The sequence below is a fragment of the Marmota flaviventris genome, chromosome 11 (assembly GCF_047511675.1).
Source record: "Marmota flaviventris isolate mMarFla1 chromosome 11, mMarFla1.hap1, whole genome shotgun sequence".
Taxonomy (NCBI): domain Eukaryota; kingdom Metazoa; phylum Chordata; class Mammalia; order Rodentia; family Sciuridae; genus Marmota; species Marmota flaviventris.
Window position 1 is genome coordinate 85361325 of NC_092508.1, and position 19379 is coordinate 85380703.

General features: G+C 38.0%; 1 protein-coding gene across 10 annotated transcripts in view; it reads left to right on the forward strand.

Moving 5' to 3' along the window:
* Positions 1-11135: 11135 nt before the first annotated feature.
* Gtdc1 (glycosyltransferase like domain containing 1) overlaps positions 11136-19379 on the forward strand; it is a 374674-nt gene continuing 366430 nt past the window's right edge. For 2 of the 10 annotated variants that reach the window (XM_071619200.1, XM_071619206.1), the window contains exons 1-5: positions 11136-11234; positions 12915-13001; positions 14601-14751; positions 15058-15155; positions 15819-15915. The gene's annotated coding sequence lies outside the window, so the exon portion shown is untranslated. Of the gene's footprint in view, positions 11235-12154; positions 12170-12198; positions 12293-12876; positions 13002-14600; positions 14752-15057; positions 15156-15818; positions 15916-19379 lie in introns of those variants that run through there. The other 8 variants (XM_071619212.1, XM_071619209.1, XM_071619205.1 and 5 more) reach the window with 6 other exon arrangements.

Below are 19379 nucleotides of genomic sequence, written 5' to 3' on the forward strand. Positions count from 1 at the left end.
GGCATCAATAAGATCTATAGAACAGAGACCCACTGATGAAAGAAAGAGATAATAGCTTCTACATTCTCATTTTGCCCTGCTGTAGAATTTGCCTATTGGGTATCCATCCCTTCCTTGTTTGGTGTTCATACTTGACCTTTCTTTGGGAAATCATCTCTGTCACATTGTGTGGGATCTTGGTGGGACTGCCAGTTTTAAGGCATCTTGCCATCCTCTGGCCAAAGGATGAGCACAAATCAGAAAAACTCTGAGTGAGCACAGGAGAGTTGAAACAAAGTCAGAAAATACATGGAGCGAATTCATCTCAATGACAGTGCTCTGAAAAGACTGTCCAGGAGTTTCTGTCCCACAGAACTCTTCCTCTAGCCTGTCTGAATCCTGCCTTTTTTCAACCTAGGATTTAAACCTTCCAGTCATTTACTTGTAATCGTTTGTGTATTTATTTACTGGTTTTATTCAGCTAAAGTTTGTTTCCTATATTTTCAAAGGATCCCAAGAGAAACATCATAGAAATTACATTGTAGATTACTCACTGTAGTGGTAGCTATATTATGGGTTCATAATGACAGTATTTTTGCATTTATAAAACTTTGAAATTTGAGCAAAATTTTCTCAAATCATGCCAATTGCAATGTACAATTCAGCAATGATGTTAATTAAGATTTGGAATAATTCATAACACAGAGAAAGCTGGGAGTAGTAGTGTACACCTATAGGCTCAGCTACTTTGAAGGCTGAAGCAGGAGAATTGCTTGAAGAAGAGTTAAAGGTCAGCCTGGGCTACCTAGCAAGACCTAATCTCAAGGGGGAAAAAAAATCTAATAAAAATGTAGGCTATGGGGCTGGGGTAAGGCTTGGTGGTAGAGTGTTTGGTTGGCATGCTTGAAGTCCTGGGTTCAATCCACAGCATACATACACACACACCCAAATGAAGATTTCTTTTGCTAATAGAGGGGATGACTATAAAGGAGGAGGTGGTGAAGTAAAGACAAAAACTAAATGAAAATATCAACCACTAGCAGTGACTCAAGAGAGATGAAAATAGGCATTTTAAGTACGTAGAATTGCATTATAATTACAAATGAAATTATTCTTTTTTGGTTTGGGATGTATACTGTCATATTAGGGTTATAATAATACAACGTCAGGTGGTTTTTTAGTATGTATTTCAGCAGTAAGAATGTCAGAGAAGAGATGAAACCCCAAACAAGTGTAGCTAGCATGTCCCTAACTTTGCAGGGATCACTTTTAGTAATAACATTCTCTCTACTTTTGTGTATGTTTGGAAATTTTCAAAATAAAAAGTTTAAAAGTACCTAGTGAAACCCATTTAAGAGTAGACTCTCTTATATGTGTATAGTCTTGCACTGATGTTTAGAGCATTTATTAATTTTTAAAGACTCTTTGGAATTTGTGTCTTTTGCCAGTGGTTTTCACCCATTTTTTATAGTATGCTTAGTCTCATGATTTACACAAGATTTGCTTACTAGTGGTGACCCGCTCTCAATAAATTACTTTATTAAACTCTTTGTTTGAGATATACCATTCCTCTAACACGTTCATCTGTACCCAAAAGAAAACCAAGTGACAGGAATGCAAAATAGAAGGGGGAAACTGGGCTTACCTAACTTGATTTTTGTGTTCAATCATTTTAAAGGCTAAAATGTATGCCACAAAAAGATATCTTATTAAATGTTCTAGAGAAAACAACAACATTACTTTTTTGATATGCAAACCTACTATAAAAATGTAAAGATTTTAATTATCTAACAGTAGTCGTTTTTTGCTTCACCCTTGATGTTCAAAAAAATTTAAATCCCGAAGCTATCCTGGTAAATTCTATTTTATTTTGTTTGCTTCAGCTTTCTAATAGCCAATCCTGAAGAACAAAGGTCACATAGAACAAAATGAGTTACTACCCAAAGTATGAGAATGCTAGTTAGAAAAATATTGTACACAAATTAGAACATAGTACTTCATTCTCTTGCTTGGGTATGGCTAATATTGTCTATAATATAGTCCCATCCTCTTGACTTTTTGCAATATTTACTACAATAATGAACAATTTGGTTAATCTTCCTATAAAAATTGATTTTGTTTGTCTTCCAATATTTTGTACTAATAAGAATTTCCCTTTAAAACATAGTTGGTTCTGCCTCATCAACTTCAGACTTTCATTTTAAAGTGATCTTCTAATTACAAAACCATTCAGTGACAGTCTGGACAAAAATGGCATTCTGGTTAAATCTCAGCACAAAAGAATATGAACAGCCAAGTTTATACCAGTGCCCACCCCCAACCAACATGGTGGAACATTAAGTTATGGCATCCTTTGGTCTAAAACATTTGACATAGTCCCACTCTTTCAGTAGACAGAGACAAATGTGGATGCTAACTATTTAGAGAAGAATATAACATAATATGTCATATCATCTGTTAGAGAGGTTAGATAGTTTTATGCAAGTTAATTTTCAAAAGCAATCAGATTTTGAAAAGTCCCAATGATAGGCAACACCAATTGGCATTTTCTCAAATATTCTGGTAAAAGAAAAGAGGGAAGTTTGATAACATCAAGATCGGCTTCCCTTTTGTAAAGTTTTCTAAAATCTTAACTTCTTTTCTATAGGAACAAAAGTAGCATGGCCCGATTTCAAAATGTGAACAAATAAATACTAAATAGAAATGAAAAAGATTTCAATGAGTTCATTTCATATGGTTCTTGTATTTGGCTCTAGGAATGTTTGTGGATTTGTTCAGTGAATTATTGAAAAAGCAACAGGAAAAAGAAAACAGTACAAGATTTTTTTTTTTCTATTTGGTCTGTGAATTAAGGGAAAGGTGATGTGTTAAAACATAAGAAGTATTATTAACTATACTCATGAGAGAAGGAAACTGTAGCTAACTCACGCTTTGTTTATTTCCTCTTATTTCAGAAAAAGATTTGAGGCAGGTGTAAGATTTGTTAGAATGGGCATAGTTACTGACAAGAGTTTCTGCAGTGCTTGAGAGCCCATGAAGGGGAAGTTTTCCCTGCCCTTTCTTTATATAGTGTTCCAACAGTGATTTTGAACTTCCACTGTCAGAGAGAACACTTCTCGGTGGATCAGAAAATAGTATACAGATGAGTGACTTCTGCTGAGTATTCAGCCTCTATGCAAGTTGTTTTTCCATCACTCATTCCCTCCACCAGAGATGTGTGACTCATCCTTCCCATGGGTACTAGGCCCAGGTGTGTGAGGGCAGAGCCCTAAGCATGCAGAGGAGGAACTCTTTCATTATTGCACACATCTTTGCATTAATGGATTAGGAATATAAGTGCCTAATGCCATAGAAATTTAGTTAATGCACCCAAGGAGTGAACTTTAAGCATCAAATGCAAATGTGTAATCTATCTACTTCTAACTGGCATTAGATATGAGAACTACATCTATTTGAGATCCCAGAAGATGGACTATTAAGGCCACTTTACCAGGATGGAGAAAAGAATATCCAGGCATGGCAAGGACAATGATTTTTTTTTTCCTCCTAGGCATAGTAGGCTAAAGATTTCACTAATATATTTAAAGAAGGATTGGAAAATAAACTCAAAAGTGAACTACATATAGAGCCTATTTTTGGACCATACAGGATATTATTTGTGATTTTTGTTTATCCATTTTTACTTAAATGATTTACTTAGCAAACTGCACAATGTTCATTCCATTATTCTTTTGCTGCCTGATTAAGGTCCAATGTTAATAAACAAACTGTTTTACTATTGTGGAAGAGGGCTATCTAAATCAGGTTGTGTTTGTTAGGACAGGCTACACAAGTCTAGTGTAACTGATACTAGCTGCTCAGTTCTTAAACTTTTTCTCCCTTAAAAGAAATCTTTTAAGGGTCTAGTTCTTCTCCAGCCCAGTTTCCTGGGACCCAGAATTGCTGCCTACTTATAACTACACCATCGGGAAGATGGGATTTCCAGGGCCACTGGGGGAGAGCACAAAAATGCTCCTAAGAAAGCTACAGCCATAAGTGACCCACTTTATTTCTCTTGAAGCCCATTTTCAGGGGCTATGTGGCCCCAGCCTAAATGCAGGAGAGAGTGGAAACTGTAAGAAAGCCACGCAAAGTTTGATTAGAACCTCCTTGCCATACTTCTTGCTACAAGGTAAGACTATTGCTGAGAATGACTGAGCAAGGTGAATGATACACCTTTCAGAAGTGCTCCTCAAGCTTTATTAAACATAAAATCACGGGGAACATGATAAAAAGGCAGGATTCTAGGTCCACAACAAAGTTCATTTTAGTAAGGGTAAGTGTGGTAATCAGGTTTGCCCTCCCATGGTATGTGTTTTGAATGGTATACATGGAAAAAAGATTCTTCACGGAGGTACAAATTAAATTCTCTTTAGTGGATTGAAATGTAAATGAAATGAAACTAAAATTCAAAAACAAGTCACAGAGGGCTGAGGTTTTAGCTCAGTGGCAGTCATGTGGGAATGTCTAAGTCCATTCTGCCCGACAATATTGAGAAGTTAGACAGATACCCTGTCAATCCTTTGTAGGTGTGAAAGCAATATTGCTAAAATCACTATTGGAAAATAATGTTTAACCAGGGCCTTTGTCCAAACTCTTTATTTCCTTCTCAAGATTTCTTCCTCTTTTGCTAATTGTTTTTGTATGTGACTTGGGAAAAAAGCAATAATGGAAAACATCATGTTTGCTTCTCCTCAAAGCTTTAAAACTTCTTTTTTCTCTTTTCCTCTTAGATGTTACCAAGGTGTTGGTTACAAGTTACTCTTTGGAGAGAAAATTAAAAGAAAAAATTTGATGAAAATATGAGTAATTTTAAGTGTAGGCATGCACAAAACTTCTTGAAAATCAGGTTGTGGTATGTGTTCTTATTTTAGATTTGCCCTTGTTACTACCTCCTCAATAAACAGGTGCATACACTTCCTCAGGCTGTCATTGTTATTTATTTAGTGTGTATGCTTCAAAATCTACTGACGGATGATACCCAACCAGCTTGGAGCTTGACTTTCAAAAACCAGAACCTTCAAGTTGTAATGAGAATTTCTTAAAGTGTGATCCAAAGAATTTGTTAGAATAGGAGCCTCTCTCTCAAATATACCATAAGAGTATCACATTTGTATGTTAATTTTAGTTCAACAAATAGGAAAAATGATTATGAGTAATAGCTCTCAGCTTTCAAATAGTTCTTTTCATGTTCAAAGTGCTTGACAAACATTAATTAAATCACTGGCAGTCAAATTAGATAAATATGTTCTCTGTATGTGCAGAGCTGTACCTTCCATGCACAGTCTTCTAAATCACATCACTGCAGATCAAACACTTCTCTTTTTTTTTTTTTTTTTCTTTTTTTTGCCATCTGAACTTGGTTGGCTGACACTGATTCCAAGCAACAGATAATTACTGAAAGGGCTAATCATGAGGAGAGATTATGTAAGCTTTCTTTGTTTTTAAACAAAAACATGGATTTATCCTTGATAAAAGGTACAGGATGAACCGCAATATAAAAAGCATCTGACTCTAGGCCAGAAGGTAGCAATGATAAAGCAAATTCCCTTGCATAATCGTGTTGGAATAGCTAAACCCTAATTTAAAGAGATCATTTCATCAGCAGAGAGTACATTTTATGCTTCCCAGGCTACTGATGTTTTTGGCCTCTTTCAGCACCAATAACAAGAAGGCTTTTAAGGCTAAATATGGTGTTGATTTCAGCAATATGGTAATTGTTCATTAATGCTAGGAATCCTTGGTCACTACAGACTTGAGAAGCATTTGGGCCAGCAAATTAAACATAGTAAATTTCATGATTATTTTTAGAATAATTTACTTATACTTCTTTTTCCTTCATTGAATTTAATGAAGCTTTCCCAACTATCCCAAGAGATTAACTGCTCCCAGTGGACCCCAAAATGAAGTATATTCCAAATAAAAAAGAGTGCTAAGAGTATTCCATCTTTCAATAGCACCTAAAAATTAACCTGCTCTACTCACCGACATCACACAATCAGGGAAGACATGCACATGCATGTGTAGGTACTACTTAGCCAGAGTCAGGCCTGCTTTCTTCCAGAGGTTCGGGACACATCCCTACAAATGAAGGGACCTCATGTTGCTCTTTCCGCTCTGTCTGCCAAACTAGTCTAATCTGTTTCCAGGGAAGAAAATTACTCATTAATTGTTTTGCAGTTTGCTGAATAAATGAACATCTACTTTAGTTGAGTTGTCTTCTTCCTGATTCTTTTTTAAAGAAGTGCCACCCTGTACACCGAAAAGCCTCGCATCTGAGAGATTCCTCTTCTTCATAATGAGCCCTAGAGTTTAGCAAGAACATATGAGGTGTCCAAGGTCCTACCCCATCCATATAACTCAGATCTGACAGGTGGAAGTAACAGAACCATAACTGATACAGTACAACATTAGTGACCTGCTGTTAGACTCCTTCCATATTCCAGAGTTAGAGTGAACTTTCTTTTGGGGGGAGGGGGAAAGGGGTACCAGGGATTGAACTCATGGGCATTCAAACACTGAGCCACATCTATAGCCCTATTTTGTATTTTATTTAGACATAGGGTCTCACTGAGTTGCTTAGTGCCTGAGGCTCGATTTTGCTGAGCCTGGCTTTGAACTGTATCTTCCTATCTTCCTGCCTGATCTCCTGAGTGGCTGGCATTACAGGTGTGAGCTATGGTGCCCCACAAAAGTGAACTTTCTGTGATTACATTTAGAATAGACAGTCATTGGTGGAACTTATTTTTAGCCTAAAAGAACATCAGGTATATCTTGAAAGTCTAAGTTTCTTCCTTCAGCATGGAGACAAAAAAATTGACATGTTTGGGGATGTTTAAATGGACTTAAAAGTTCAATAGTATGTGAATGGCCTTAAAATGTAAATGATGTACACCTATGCTGTATACATTTTGAGTAGTACTCATTCTTACAGTGTTCCTCAGTGCTCTACTGAGACCTTTTTCTTAGAGATAACACTTTTCTTGAGGCTCATCTCCTTGATCTTATGCTACATTTGATACTACGGATCTTCTATAACCAACAGCTTTAAGTTCCCCAAATACATACTCAATATTCTTCTTTTTGACATTTTCATCTTTCTTGCTAACCTTGCCACCTATTGTATCTACTTTCACATTACCTCCAGTTTGGATTATCATACAGGCTCCCTTTCTTCAAATCCAGTGTGCCAGGATGACTAATCTTCCAAATATCCACACTCTAGCCTAACCTCAAAAACCCTTCCATCCACAAGGCCTCTACCTCTTCTGCCTCGACTTCCTTTGTGTTTTTCCTAGTCTCTCACACTCTTTAGATGCATGTGGGCTTTTTTTATAGTCTGAAACACATGAAATCTGACTTTTTCTTAGGGCCAAATGAAACTGGGAGTTTTATTTTATTGTTGTACCTCCAGTATGTAGAACAGTGCATGTAGATTAATAAACATTTGTTGAACGATGAATCTAATAGATCATGTAATTTCCAATCCATTCAACCACATTCCCCACTAGCCTATAAATACACTTCACATCCACAAAGGTTGTTCTCTCTGGCCATGGAATTTATTTTTTATGATGTCAGATACATTGACCTTTTTCTCTAAACAGATTAATGAAGTTCTAAAAGACAGAGGCCCTTTTTATACATTTTTATCTTCCACACCTAGTAGAGTTATGAGCAATATTTGGTATATATTTAGCAAACATTTATTTGTTTCTTACTGTAACATTATATAGTTTATCACTGAGCACTTTTATATCAGTAGGGCTGAAACGGAAATAAAATTAGGTCAACCCCATACAACACTGGCATAGGGCCCATGGACAGAGACAGGGTGAGAGCTTTCTTGCTAATGTCTATTTAAATAGCAAATGATAGTTTTCTGAAAGGAGGATGTAAGGAGGAAGGTCTCCCTTGGGAAGATATTTTACTTCCTTATCTATGAATGTAGAGTCCGTCTCTATGAGTGTTGATCATCTTCCCCTGCTGAGTTGCTAGGGTCTAGGTGTTATTGACTTGCCAGAATCTTAAAAAAGTCTTCTTCAACTTCTTAGTCTTCTTTGATCCCTGTGTATACTCATCAACCCCAAGTTTTTTCCCTAGGAGCATTTATGTCCCACATTTCTTTTAAAATCCTGCTTGCTTCCTTAGAAACTAACAAGGTCATGGCCTCCTTGTCTTGTTCTTTTCTCCCCCTTCTCCCTGCATCAAGTCCTTGCAGAATAATTTCTTATTAAAATAAATTTCTCAAGCTCAAATTCAGGGCCTCTACCAATGGTTCTAGCTTAACATTTCAGTGTGGTTTGCTACTGTTTCTCAAATAAATCCCCTGTTTAAATTTACTGTTCTAATTTACACCCCCCCCCCCCCCCGAATTCTTGGCATGCTCACTTTCTCCTTAGTGCCTTTGTTTAAGATCTCTTTTACCTTTCCCCTTATACATCAATCCAAATGACAAATTTCCATTTTGTTGTTGTGGTCTTTAAGAAGTCTTGTCTTAATTTATATGGATTTTTCCAGCTTACCATTTGGAAAGTACAATAGAATCCTTGATTATTTATGTTGAATTATCATTTTATGCTTCATATTTTACCTCCTCAATAGTGTTGTGATTTTCTTGACAACAGGGATTTCATAATTTTTACAGTCGGCACTGCCATTGGCCGCTCTGAGGATGCCTGTATTTGGTTGGAACAGGGCTCCAGAGCTCTGGCCAGCACTGCCTGCATCGTGCAGATGACCCCTAACTGAGATGAAGGTTGCACAATAGGAATTGTTGAAAACAATAGGATAAAATGGCCTCTGACAGCAATACCTTCCTAGCTAATGTCAAGTTCAACTTCATATATCACACAGACTTCTTGGGCAGAGCTGCAAATCAAAGAATTCTGATGTTGAATAGCTTTATGTCAGTTTTAACTGTAAGCTGAATGTTGGCAAATGTGTGAGATAGGAGACCTGAGTTTGAATCTCAGTTGTTTCCAATCAAACTGGGTAATATTGGGTATTCAATTTACCCTCTCTGGACTTCAGATCTTAATCAGTAAAATGAACAGATTAGATTGCAGATCATCTTAAGGACAAGTTATAAAATTATATGATTCTATTTCCAAAGCAATGAAATGGCAGCCATAGCTTTGGGGATTTTCAGACACTTAAAATTTTTTTTCTGTTTTTTTTTTTTTATTTGTAGATGTACACAATACCTTTGTTTTATTTATTTTTTTAATGTTTTTTAAAATTTATTTTTATTATGTTTTTAAAATTTATTTTTATGTGGTGCTGAGGCTCAAACCCAGTGCCTTACACATGCCAGGCAAGCGCTCTACCACTGAGCAACTACCCCAGCCACTTTCAGACACTTTTCTATAGAATAGGATTTACTAGTTTCATGTGCAGTTAGGAATATTCACTTTTAGCTTTTGACGTTTACTCTTTTCTGTTTCTCAATTTGTGTGAAAGAGGATGGACAGATGGTTTATTAGGTTTCCAAATGCTCGTAATACTGTTCAATTAAACAATGGCTCTAACTTTTGAAGGTCCACATAGAGTGTGTACTCTGTTTATAAGGTAGTTTTAACTGTTTAAGGAAAATAATATTTATTCCCATAACTTAAAGCAACTAGTGCAAGTAAATCTAAAGGCCTACACTTAATTCATTTTTGCATCACAGCCTAACTCTGCCAAGTTGCAGTTGCAGTTTTAAAAATGAAATTATCACAACTGGCAAGATTAGGCACGCCTATAATCCCAGTGGCTCCGGGGGCTGAGGCAGGAAGATCACAGCTTCAAAGCCAGCCTCAGCAAAAGCAAGTTAAGCAACTCAGTGAGATGCTGTCTCTACATAGTGTACAACCAGAGAAATGAAAAGTTGTGTTCCATTTGTGTATAATGAAATGCATTCTGCTGTCATGTATAACTAATTAGAACAAATAAAAAATTAAAAAGAAATCTAAATAAAATACAAAATAGAGCTGGGGATGTGGCTCAGTTGTCAAGTGCCCCTGAGTTCAATCCCCCGCAAAAAAAAAAAAAAAAAAAAGTTACTAAAGTAGCCAGATACCCAGTTACAATAGCATGTTTTGCCTTTGCTTTAATCACTTAACCAACAACCTCCATCCAAATACAAAATCCAAAATTTCCAGAATCTGAGGAAATTAAAAAAGAGGAAGAGATACGAATTCCTCATTTTACAGATAAGGACCCGAAGCTTTAAAAGTCCCTGGTGCTGTTTCTACAGTGTACTGAGTAAATAAAAGCTTTAGTGAAGTTAGGTTGAAGGGGAAAAGACATTCAAAATGGGTGAATTGTTAGCCCCAATGTAAAAAGCCGTCAATTATTACTGCATAAAGGAAAGTGTAGGTGGAACTAGGCTAGTCAGAAGAAGGTCACTACTGTGTCGCCTTGCCTTATGATTTTTAATTGCTCACTGTGACTCTTCATGTAAGCGGTACCGCGAATACGCAATTTTTGAATACCCTAACTTCATCTTAAGTGTGTGTAATAGTGAGAACCGAAAGGATGCGCAAAATGTGGATAAAGAAAAAACGTGACCCTGCCAGCAGGGATCCAAGAGGGGTTCTGAGTGAGAGAAATTAGGACGCCTGGCACAGCAAGAGCCCGGGAGGTAGGAGCTGCAGAGCGCATATACAGCCAGTGACGCACGGGGACCCTGAGGCTCCAGCTGACGGGGGAGAGGATCCGGAAAGGGGACAGAAGGGGTCGGCCAGAAGAAGGGAGACCAACATAGTTGAGTGAGAAGTGTAGACCCTGCGGTAGGAAAAAGAAGACGCCGACGCGAGCTTAGAACAGGACTAAAGGTTTGAGGAAAGAGTACGAATAAGCTGAAGGGGCGGCCGAGGATGCTGACGTGATGGGAAAGGGCACGCAGGGCGGTGGGAAGCCGAGCGAGGCCTGCGGGCAGTAGGCAGGTGTGAATAGCTCGGCCGCCGGGCGCAGCCCTGTAGACCGCGAGGGCGGAGCGGCTGCTGAGTCAGGGACCCAGAGCCCGCCGATCTGCAGCCACACCGGGGGCGGAGCCTCGGGCCAGGGGCGGGGCGAGGGCGGGGCCCTCGCTTGACGCGCCCGGAGGCCGCGGCAGCCGCGGGCCGGGAGGGGCGGTGGCATCGGTGGCGGCTGCGGGGGAGGGGCTCGGCGTCAGCGCGTCGCCGGCTGGGCCGCGCCGGTGGCCAGGAGGGAGAGACAAGGAGGAGGAGGTGAGTGGGCTCCGGGCTGGGAGCTGCGCGGGCCGGCGGGGAGGCGGGGAGCGCGGCCCCTCCCCTCTCCTCACGGCGCCCGCCTCGCGGGGCCGCGCTGCGCGGAGTTCCCAGTGGGGCTGCGGCGGCGGCCGCGCGAGGAGCGGAGGGTGGGAGGAGGGGCGGAGCCGAGGGCTGCGCGCTCAACCGACGCACGCGCCGCGCTCCCTCCGCCGCTAGTGCGCCCGGTTCTCGGATCCCGGCGTCCGGGGTCGGGTGTCCTGGCGACTGCGTATCATTCCTCTCGCACACTGGCCGACTTATAATTTAGTTTTCTTGGTGTCTAAACGTCTTGTGTGCCGGCTTCTTGAGGCCCTTGCGTCGCTTCCTCCTCGCATAGCCTGCGAGGGTAGTTGGAGGCACGTCTCCCTGCGCAGGGAGAAGGGCGATCCGGTGCCCTCGGTTGCCCCTTTGGCGGAGGGACCTCCCAGCAGACCTTCAGGCTGCCTGTCTAAACCTGCCCCAGGCCCTTGCCGCCCCCACAATCCGGTATCAAGGCAGCGCTCCACTTCCCACTGTCAGCGGAGACCAAAGACTACACTTTGCACCTTTGCTCCCGCCCAGCCCCTTTAAGGATTCAGCACAAACTTAGTATTTCCATCCGGACCCAGATAGTCCGTCCTTTCGGGTGGAAAGGTTTTCTTAATCTAAATCTTGTAATCCAACCTTGTACCCCACAGCGAAGTTGCAGTAATACGTTAATGTAACCGTTGGTCCTGGGGTGTGTGTGTTTTTTTCCTTTAGCAAATGCAACTTTTAGAGTCTTAGAATTATGTTGCATTAGATTATCTTTGAGATAATTCTTAAGTTAATGCTTGAGGCCCAGTGATGGGAGGTTCATAGAAGAGGCTTTACATTTTTTCCCTCTACCTGTATCACAGTTCGAAATGGAAAACGTGAGTTGAGGGTGACTTTCCACAGGAGGTGGATTTCAGTTCGCAGCCCCCAAGTGCTCAGGCTTGCCTTGCTTATTTGATGCTACCACTGAAGTTGATTTTAAAGCTTCACATAGTGATCAGGTAAAGGAGCTGCAGAAAAGAAGTTCAGTATAATTCAGTAGAGCTATTTTATTGGATTCTATTAACCTGTTTAACCTTAAGCTTTAACCATGACAGGATTTCCATGTAGGAACCCACATACCAAGTGCAATATTGAATTTTAATTAATGCATTCCAGGTCTGATGTGGCATAGATTCCTCTCAGTTTCCACTCTATTTTATTATACATTTTCCCTTAGATTTCTATACTGTATTTAATGAAACAGTTTTAGTGTTGAGGGTTGGAGGAGAACCTTTTGAATTATGAAACTAGCATGCTACTGAGAGAAAAATGGGATTTTATAGCATTATTATTTTGGTGGCTTCTTGAAGCCCTTGCTTTCAGATGGCTTCTTTACTCATGTTGAAAACATGTTGACATTTTAATGTTAAGATCCACAGAAGTATAAAATTTTTGCTTTGTGGGGCTGCAGTTGTAGCTCAGGGGTAGAGCCCCTGCCTAGCATGGGTGTGATCCTTAGCAGCACATAAAAATAAAATAAATAAAATAAAGGTATAAAAATACAATAACATTGAATTTTATTTTATTGTTTTGCTTTGTACAGGACCTTAGCAGTGTAATCCAACTCCTATTATTTTACAGAAAAATAAGGAATCCAAGAGTTTCTTGAAGAGATTTTGCAGGAGCTGAAGAGAACTGGTTGTCTTAATTAACTAAACACTTATCTAGGTAATTCAGACCTCCCCAATGGATATTCTTGTGCCAGAGTTTATCCTTATTATTTTTATTATTATTTTCTTTCAGTGCTGGGTATCAAAAATCCAGGACTTCAGTCTGTTAGGCAAATGCACCTGAGTTATATTCCCAGCAACTCCCCCTACCACTGTTATCTTAAAAAAGGCCAAGTAATTACTGATTTTTTTTCTTTTTTCTTTTTTTGCTTTGAGTATGTGCCTTACTTTGTGATTTGGGCCCACTAAATAAAAATATACAAATTATTTATACTTAGGAAATATGTACATTCTTTCAGTTGAAACATTGATTTCTGATTTAGTTTGCATTTAGTGGTTATTTTTCACATCTTTATTCATATTCTTGATTCAGGTAGTCTGCGTTACTGCCAGCAGATTGGTATTTTATAGAGTTTTAGGATTGTGGTGTATGTGACTTTGATATTAATTAGGAAAGGAGCTCTAGCACCCATGTAATAATTTAATTGCAGCATCCCCAACATCACTTTTTAACTGTGCCTCAAGTGCAGGAGTCTTGAAGTTCTTGTTTTCTGGGGTGAATTTTTTGTATTTCTCTCAGCTGTGTTTGGATTAGGCATTTAGTAAATACCTGTGGGTTGTGTGCACTCTCCTGGTAGGGGCTTCATGAAAGTTGGACCATGTCTTATTAATCTGTGTAGTAGGAACTGTATAAATGCTTGTGATCTTGTTAGTAGAAGAGTGCCTGGAAGATCTGAATCATGATATAGTAAACTTGAAATAGCTCATTTTCATCTTGTGTTGAACCAGTTAATCTGAATTCTGATATTGAAAGATAGCAGGGGTCAAATAATTTAGAAAAGTTGAGAGGACTAACAATATTAATTTTGTTCTTTAATATTTGTTAGTTACTGTGAAATTAGGAAAAGTGATAGAACAATTCAATCAGACTGGACGAGTACAAAGTTTCTAGCAGATTGAATTTTGATAACCATGAATTGATGACCCTCTCATTGTTTCTGTAGACCACATTTTAAAGCATTATTTTCACTTTATAAGGATTTATTTTTCGGCATGGACACCTTTGTAAGGAATATGATTTTTGGAATTTAGACTACTTTGGCAAACTATACTGAAATGATATTTTAAATATTTTAAGCTCAATTTGATGGGTTGTGCTTCATGCTGGTGAATCTTAAAACACTTTAAAAAAGCCAAGTAATTACTAATTTTTTTAGACTCATTCTTACCTATTCTTCAGTAGATCAGAATAGTGTGTTCTACTTATATATAAAAAAAAAAAAAAAACCTAAAGAAAGAATTTTAAGCTTTTTTATCCCTGAAATTATCACCACTTTATCTTTTGAAGAACTTTGGTAAAATTGTGGTCTAGAGCTTTGGTAAAATTTCCATCTAGCACATTAAAAGCCAATTCCGTAGAGTGATTCCTATTTCAACATATAGAGTCATATAGATAATAACCTTCTCAGGGACAGTATTTTTGAATTACCTTCATTACTCCATTGATATTATTACTGAAAACAAATGTACAGTAGAGTTGGATGGTGTTTAATTTGTATGAAGCAGTCATCTCACATCTATTCTTGCTGGTTCTTAGGTCAGTTGCAGTTCACTTGGCCTACCCAGTGCCAGATAGTCCCTTTCACCAAGACTGAAAATACATAAAGCACCCCTCTCCCTGTCCCAATCCTCTGCAGTGGAGTGGTGTGGAGTCATTCTGGTGCCCTGAACATCTGTTGTTCACAGAGGTACGATCTAACATCATATCCTTGGCATATACTCAAATTTACCTCTCAGATTTTTATTTTAAACACATTTCCTGTAAGGAGTTTTAGAAATATATAGCATAAACTTCTTAACAAAGTATGTATGAATCATATAGAATATTTCAGTATTATTATAGATAGAATTAGGATTTAGAATTAGATAATTAATAAGAATTAGAATATTTAGTACTTTTCCCCCACACTTGCTAGGGTCACACTTATGTCATTTAAACAAGTGATGAAATTATTTTTTGAGCTGAGTGTGATGGTGATTATCTGTAATTACAGTGATTTGGGAGGCTGAGGTGGGAGGATTGCAAGTTTGAGACCAGCCTCAGCAACTTGGCAAGACTCATCTCAAAAAGGACTGGTGATGTAGCTAAGTGGTAAAGTGACCACTGAGTGGTATATGTATACATATGTGTGTGTGCATTTTTTTTTTTTTTTAAAGCAGTCAGAGAAGTAATTCCACAGTTTTTCTTTAGTGGTAAGTAGTCTATTGATTTGACATATTTCTTTTGTGGTTCCTTTTTGTATTCCCTGTCCCTTGTGGAACTGGAGCCTTGTTTTCAATATGATTAAGTACCGTAACAGCCTGGCCAGTTTTCTCCTAGCCGTTGCTCCTTCCAGTGGGGAGCTGGGACTTGTTCTTGTCCCTGGTAGGTAGATGGTAAAGGTATTGTAGAGCCAATATACTGTGATTTTGCCTCTTGGATTCACCCTCACCAGATTGACTCCTTAGATACTGAGAGCTGTTACCATTTTGAATGTTTTTTGAGGATTAGATTTTCATTTGTATTAGGGACTCTCAGATATCCTAGATTCATACATTCATGAGTTAGACCCCTTTTCTGATTAGCCTTCTGTTCTGTTCTCTGCTGCCTTCTTACTGGAGACACTTCATGCATGCTTTTTGTCCAGTTCAGTGATAGCTAGTTATTTTCAAGTGTTTGATTTTTTGCTCTTGTCTTCTCTCAGTTTTGAACTTTCATTTGATCAGGTGGCTGTTACATATTCTTATAGCAGGTCATTTCCTATGTTTCCTCTAGACTATATGTACCCCAAGGGTGTGACTGAGTGAATCTATCTTGATCTTGGTGATGTCCTCAATACTCTGTATAGTGCTTGGCACATAGCAGGTTTTAGGTAAGTACTAATTAGGTATATTCATTCTAATAACAGGTTCTATATCAGTGTCAGAAACCAGTGTTCATAGAGAAATTTCAAATTCATTCAAGAAGTGTAGATATTATATTGCCATCATTAGGAGTAGAGAGTGTGTGTATTTTAAATTATAAGTATATCCATATAAAAATGGCTGTTATCATCCATCTTACAAGATATTTGAGAACTTGTAAAATTTCACAATGTTTAATTGTAAGGCATTGCACATTTCAATTTTTCGTGAGTTTGACAAATATGTATATGTTATTTTATATTTCTTATACAAGAAAGTTTTATGGCACTATAAAGAAGTGAGTTTAATGACTCTATTTTTGTCCATTAGTAAATATATACTGAAGAGTAAATTCTCATTAAAAGACCCTTAAATGCTTGCTCATTAAAAAAAGAGACCTCTTTGATTTTGCTCTCCATACATTCCTAGTTATTGTATTAGACAAGTCATCAAACTCTTTAGTAGTCTAAACCTTTAATTTGTTTTCAGAAAAGTAGTCATGTATTGAACACCCAAATTACCATGTCTTTAACAAGTAATGCTAACACTCTGTATTAAAAAGGTAATGACCATAACTTTTATAGTAGAATTTCTTGTACTAATTTTTAAAAGAGGACTTTTGAGCCAAATTTCCCGTGAAGACCCAAACTCATACTTTTAATGAGAGTGGAGTACGTATGTATATGTAGAGGGGAAGGGGTTGTAATTTTTGTGGTGGTATTTTTAAGTGGACAGTTTACTAATTATTTTGAGGTAAACACTTTACAACTCTAAAAGGAAAACTTCAATTATCTGAATGAAATGAGGTACATGAAATTAATTCAGATAAGTGGGGAATCCTTAGTGTAAATGATGCATGTCAAAGGGACATGACCTCAATCTTGATTTTTTTTCTCCCCCTATATATCTGTCAGCTGCTTTTATGTTACTAGATTGTAATTCCTTTTATTCATACTAAGAATCATTGATGGGAGGGAGGTAAAGTTGCTCTACAGATTTTTTTTTTTCCTTTGCCACAGAAGAATCCCTGGTGGTAGTCTGTGCTGAGCATAATTGCTCATCTCTACCCTGTATTGCCTGCCAATTTTAGGTGGTACACCACAGCCTTCCATTTTGTCACCTTCCTGTCAAATGTGTATGGGAACCCCTTGAGACTACAATTGAATTGAAATTAAAGCCACATTTCTCTGTTCAATTTCAAGATGTTTATCCTTCTTAAAAGTTGAGTTTCTACAAGTTGTAAGAGTACATTGAGCTGGATAAACCTTGTTTCCTTCTCTCTTGACTTGCTTAGTTTTTCATATTAAGCAGTTATTTTGCAATGTGAACCCTTAAAATATAAACAAACCTCAGGGCCTGACCCCTGATCTTTGTAAATCCTAAGTTGAAATGGAAATTTTAGTCATTGGGGTTGAGGAAAATGATTTCTGCTGCAGTTGACTAAGTTTTGCAGTATTCTTGGGTTCATGGCATCTGAAAGCTATTGTGTAATCTGTAGCAAACCCCTATAGCTGTGATGATATTGTCTTCTAGGCTTTCTTTTGTTTTGTTTTTAAGTGGAGGCAAACTGTTGCAGCCACAGAGATGTGGGCTGACACCTTTACAAATGAATTTACTTCTCTTTAACATTACTATAGGTTCTTTACTTGAAGCACCTGAGACCATGCCTTTATTTTCAGCATGTACCAGCTTTCTTTTCATCTCTTGGTTTTTAAGATACATGATGATTCATATCTTGATTGCCTTGGGTAGTATGTGGTATCAGCAAGCTCTGCACCCAGACCTGGTGAGCAGCTCCTAGGTCATTGTTTGATGTTCCCCTAAGTATGTGCAGGTGGTGTGACTAAAGATTTTGGGCTTGAGGGTTAGCCCAGACTGATTTTGACTCTTTACCATTTATGATCAGTATGCCTCTGAGAAAAATTAGGTACTTGTCTCAGTTTCAGTTTCCTCATCTTTAAAATGTGACTATCATTTGGCAATGTTGAGTTGGTTTTAAAAATTTTTTAAAGAGTAATCTTGGTGTGTTAGTTCATTGTCATATTCAAATAGTGTAAATTAGTGCATTGTCTAGCTCATAGACTATTTTAAATGGAAGTAGATTTTGTTCCATTTAAAAATAGAGGTAGTCAAGTTGGCGGAAAGCTTTCCAAATAGAGGTCTTGCCCTTTTGACTTTAAAACTATATAAAACCCTTGTAAGCTATTGATCTATTCATATATACAAATGATATACCAGTGTGTGATGTACAGAGGTGGAACATGCACTGACTGTAGTTTGGTCCAAAGGCTTGATCTCCAGAATTGCCATTTTGAGAGTTGCTATGGTCCTTCAAGAGGTAGGGCATTGTAGGATGCCCTAAGGTCACTGGGGGTGTGCTCTCAAGAGGATTGTGGGACCTTGGTCTTATCTTCTCTTTCTGCTTCCTGGCTCATGATGTGAGTACTCCCTCTGACATGTGGTCCCACCATGACATGCTGCCCTTGCCAGAGGCTCAAACCATGCAGCCACATCGTTTTGGAGTTGAACCTCTAAAACTGTAAGCTGAATAAGCCTTCTTTTCTTTATAAGTAACTTATATCAGGTATTCATGTGGTAACACAAATCTGACTCCGTACTCCGGAGTCAGACATACTTGGATTTGTATATAGATGATCTACCTCTTTCCACTTGAGTAACCTAGAGCAGAGTATTTTAGCTGTTTGTTCAAAGTTTTTATCTATAATGAAGATAAAAAGACTAATAAAGATTAAAAAATTATAAAAAGATTGTTATTGAAACTTAGGTTAAGCATGCAAAATACTTCATTGTATCTGAGTCCATTAAATACTGGTAGTTATCATTTTGACCTTGGACAGATAATTTCCTGCTTCTACCCCAGGTTTCCATATCTATACTACAACAGCTAGTGAATACTGTTATCATCAAGAGTAAATGAGATAATACATGTATGTGTTTACAAAATGTTAATAGCTATTGTATATATTAATTCAGCTTCTGAATAAATTAGATCAATTTTGAGTTAAAGAATTTTTCTACATATTTGATAAATTTATTATTTATCAAACTTAAATCATTCATAGCTTTCAGTATTTTCTTAAGACAGTATTTCTTAAATTGTGGTGTACAGACCCTTTGGAGTCACAGAGTTGCTTTTAGGGGTACTATGAGAATAAAACTACTATCAGAACAGTAAATTTTTGCTTTTTTGTTTAATGTTTTCCCTGCTTGTGCAAAGCTAGAGATGAGTAAAACCATCGAAATCTTAATAGAAATTAAATGCCAGCGGTACCAAACTATACTAGTAATCATTGTATCCTTCACTGAGACGCTTTCACAGGTTAAAGTAAAACAACAACAATGAAAACAAAGCTGGAGGTATCCAGCTGACTTCACATAAGAAAGTCCTTGATAAAGTGGTGACAGTTATTAA